Below are 4,907 nucleotides of genomic sequence, written 5' to 3'. Positions count from 1 at the left end.
CCCAATATTTTATTCAAGTTGGCACCTCTACCAGTAAGCAGTAGGAAAACACCCAACTGGAGGTCACACGCCTACCACTGGTATGGCACATTACACAGAGGCTGTTTTAAAGTAGCATGGTGCGGCTCGTCCTGCTGACTGGACGATAGTCACCATGCCATCTCAGACCTTTCATGCTGGGCATTTGTAGTCCAGTTTTGTTAAATGACTCTGGGTATTAGAATTATGAGAGAGGGAAAGAAATATCTCTGCATCTCCTTTTTCCAAGCCGAGCATAATTTTTGTATACAACCTGGGAATAGGGTTGCCAGACTCACTAGAGGGCAGGACTTCTGTGCCTTTAATTGCCCTGCTCTCTTCTAAGTCTGGAAACCTTAAAGAGAAACCAGCAGACCCTTTGTTTAATTTCCAAGCAAAGGGTCTGCTGGTTTCTCTTTAAGGTTTCCAGACTCAAAAGAGAGCAGGGCAATTAAAGGCACAGAAGTCCTGCCCTCTAGTGAGTCTGGCAGCCCTACCTGGGAATCATAGGTGTCTTTCGGGCCATTATTCCTGGGAAATGAACTCAACATTTTAAGCCCAGTTTCAGATTTATGTAGCTTTAGAGTCCACTAATACCAAGCACAATGATATTTTTACTAAATAATAATAATAATAATAATAATAATAATAATAATAATAATAATAATATATTTATACCCCGCCCATCTGGCTGGGTTTCCCCAGCCACTCTGGGCGGCTTCCAACAGAAAAATAAAACACAGTGATCTATTAAACATTAAAAGCCTCCCTAAACAGGGCTGCCTTCAGATGTCTTCTAAAAGTCTGGTAGTTGTTTTTCTCTTTGACATCTGATGGGAGGGCGTTCCACAGGGTGGGCACCACTACCGAGAAGGCCCTCTGCCTAGTTCCCTGCAACTTGGCTTCTCGCAATGAGGGAACCGCCAGAAGGCCCTCGGTGCTAGACCTCAGTGTCCGGGCAGAACGATGGAGGCTATATCCCTAGCCCTACTTACCTGGGGGGAATGCCCCATTGTATTCAGTAGGAATTCAATTTGTATCCTGCAAAATGATATCTTTGTTTTGTGGGACTGTCACAAGTGGTACAAAATAATAATCAAATCCATTTTCTGTAGAGTGTACATTCCCAAGAACCTCCAGGGGAAAAGACTACTCCCTTTTTATGGCAAGAAATTTTTTTAGGCAAATATAATGCTTGTCAGAGACAATGATGTCAGCATGTATTTTTTTTGCATGATTAAATGTAATATTATACCCTCTTTCCATCTTCTTGATTTCATTTTTGAAAATCTTTCTTGCCGAAGGGAAAAGCAGGATATTCCTTAAGTAAATCTCAATATACTGTATATGGAATACCTGATTCCAGCAAAGTGTAGGAGTGGTTTTTGATTTGTTTTGTTTTCTATGCTGGCAAAAAGGTGCTTTTCAAGATGTCATAGGCTACATAATTCTAATGGAAGTGAAATGTTTGGGTTTACTTCTACATCTAAAAATAAGCTATTGAGCTGATGACTAAGCTTCCTTGCTCATTTAATAGCCTCTCTTTAAATACAATAATGGTTCAATCACCTGGGATACATATTCCTAATTTGGGAGGAAATTATTGATTGAATGAAACTGAAGGCAGTGTCCTTGTCTGTCTTCTTTGCGATATGAACTATGGAGAGCAAAAAGTCATTTGGCACCTCAAAGACTAACAAACCTGTTATGGGCATAGCTGCCAAGTTCTCCCTTTTTTAAAGGGAAATTCCATTATGCTTAATAGGCTTCCTCGCGAGAAAAGGGAAAACTTGGCAGCTATGGTTATGGGGCAAGCTTTCATGGACTGCAGTCCACTTCACCAGATGCATGGTATAATTCTAAATTGGCAAGCACCTGTGCAGAGGAGTGAGGTCAGCGGGCATGAAGGGCAAAAAGAGACTAGCAGAAAGCAGACTAGTGACAGTGGAAAATACAGCATTGCTAATAACACAAACATTCTGGCATTGGTAAGCCAATTAGCACCTCTTGATGAAAAAATACATTCACACTCCCACCGCTAACAGTTTCAAAGTTGACAGGAACAGCATCTTCCAACCATCAACTGCCTGTTCTCAGCATCTGTTATCTGTTACTCCAAGATAAACCGTTCAAGAGACTGTTGATAAATCACATCAATGGAAAGAGAAGCTGATGAGACTTTCTTTTGGTCACTTGGATGAAAGGGTAATGAAGCAAAAATGTTAGCCAATAGGAATTGATGCCTCTTCTGTGTCCTTAAAATGTCACAGGGAGCCGAATGGGTGATTAGCTATAATATGTGCTCTGTTCCCCTTTCAATATCCATGACCTATCATAGAGAAGAAATATGCAAGCTTCATCTACATAAGTTCATTTCAATTTGCTGGATTACACTTGTTACAACTGCATTATAAACCAGATGTTTTATTCTCGAAGCTCTGTTGATGACAGTTATATATCAGGTCTGGAAGCACTATGAAACTTCTTTTTTTAAAGAAAAAAACCCCCACCAGTCTTTAATTTTCACAAGTCAAATGTTGAAAATCAGCAGAAATCGATGAATTTCAATTACAAGCTGGATATTAATCAACAAAAGAATCTACTGCCAGCCATAAGAGTTAAATATCTGAGCTGCCCATGTGTTTGACTGTGAGAAATGTCCCTCAAGAAAAGAACTGAAATAAATATAGTGGTGGTAAGGGACCATTTCCCCATGATGTTGGGTTTCTTTAATATTGTGCTGGTTCTGCTACAATGCAGGACTTGTCTTGTTGGATATGAAGGCAGTACAAAGAAACAGCTGGGCTGAATTATCTTTGCAGCTGGTGTGACAGGCAAGAGCCACAGTGTCCTCTAGTGGTTGTGAGTTCAAATTAACACAGGAGACTGACTTATACCAGGCCAGACCATTGGTCAGCCACATATTAGCTACTCTGACCAGCTGCAAGGCTGCCTGGCAGAGGTCATTCTACCTGCAGAACATGTACTCTACCACTGAGCTCTCTGTTGCCTTTCCAAGCATCTCACAGGAGAGTTTTCAAAGATGGTTGAAGATTCAGGAATAGTTCCTTCTCTGTTTTTAGAAAGGGCTGGGGGTAATGACAAGGGTTTTCTTGGCTTTGCTTTCCTAGCTGCACAACTCCACTGAATTTGTGCTGTTTCTGAGCAGAGGTTCACTCTGTGTGTTATATTAGGGCATGCCATTTTAAGGGGTGAAACATAGTTTTGCCATTTACTTCAGCGAGGAGTCTTAAAAACATGTTTTTGGGTGTGAGGAATTCAAATATAAGTTTTGTGGTCGGACAACACTCAGCTTGGTCAAGGTTTGATGAAGGAGCACATAAACCACTTTCAGAAAACCCAGGAACTTTAATTTCACCTTCTGAAAATGTCACGTAATGCTAAATAATAGTAAAGGTAAAGGTAACCCTGACCATTGGGTCCAATTGCGGACGACTCTGGGGTTGCGTGCTCATCTCTCTCTATAGGCCGAGGGAGCCGGCATTTGTCCGCAGACAGCTTCTGGGTCATGTGGCCAGCATGACTAAGTCATTTCTGACAAACCAGAGTAGTGCTCAGAAACGGCATTTACCTTCCTGCTGGAATGGTACCTATTTATCTACTTGCACTTTGACGTGCTTTCGAACTGCTAGGTGGGCAGGAACTGGGACTGAGCAACGGGAGCTCACCCCGTCGCGGGGATTCGAACCGCCAACCTCCTGATCGGCAAGCCCTAGGCTCTGTGGTTTGGACCGTAGCGCCCCCCCGCGCACCCCTAAATAATAGTCATAATAAATACTATTGATATATAATATTACTGCAAGTGCTAGGCAATCATTTTTAATTATTTCTATGCAATTTTACTTTTGCTTTACTTTACCAAGCAAAGCTAAATTATATTAATTTCACCAGAATAACTTTTGAATTCCCAAGTCACGTTACAACTTTTTAGCACCACTCATTTTTAAAATTTGAAAGTCGAAAAATTCAATCAACATGCCCTAGTGTCATATGCAGGAGATGTGCTAGGACTAAGTCTCAGCTTCATGCATGCCTCTGACCTGGGTTGTATATCCTAACCACACAACCAGCTCATCTGTTATCATTTATTTTCTTTATACAATACAATACTTTATTCATGTTGGCATCCTTGGTGCAGTACTGGTTTTCCCAATAGGGAGACTAAGCACTAGCTTAGGGCACCTACAAAGTGGGGGCACCCAAAAAGGAGAATTTTAAACAAAAGGAATTTAACATTTGATATTTCAAAAACAACAACATTGAAGTAGTCGTCAAAAACAGAACTTTGTGAGACTTCCTTAGACCATAGCTGCCAAGTTATCCCTTTTTTAAAGGGATTTTCCCTTATGCTGAATAGGCTTCCTCGTGAGAAAAGGGAAAACTTGGCAGCTATGCCTTAGACCCCATTCCCTCTTCTTTCTCCACTGTTAACTGTTTTAATTACTTTTAATTACTTATCCTTACCTAAACCAGCAGGCACCCTGAGAGGTGCTGCCATTGAAAGGTGTCTAAGGCTTGCTGCAAAGTATACATAATATACAAATACAATATTTTTTATGTAATATAGTATTAGGAAGATAATTTGAGCAGCAAATTTGGAGTCCAGTGCTGCCTGATAATGTTTTGTTTCTTTGGAAATGTTCACAGCAGCAGCAGAAAAGGGCAGATGAAATTACCAATGGAAATTCTTCGATGTAAATTGATGCCACCCCAGGAAAGTCTGCTCTGACGGGTGTTACCAGTTCTTCTTCAAGCATAGTTTCTAACAGTCCTTGACAGCAGATACCTGAAGCTCTCGGTGTGCGAGTTCTGTTTATTTATTTGTTTGTTTGTTTGCTTGCTTGCTTTAAAAGAATCAGCCTCCCACA

This window comes from Zootoca vivipara, chromosome 4 (assembly GCF_963506605.1).
Source record: "Zootoca vivipara chromosome 4, rZooViv1.1, whole genome shotgun sequence".
NCBI classification, from domain to species: domain Eukaryota; kingdom Metazoa; phylum Chordata; class Lepidosauria; order Squamata; family Lacertidae; genus Zootoca; species Zootoca vivipara.
This window is presented reverse-complemented; position numbering follows the sequence as displayed.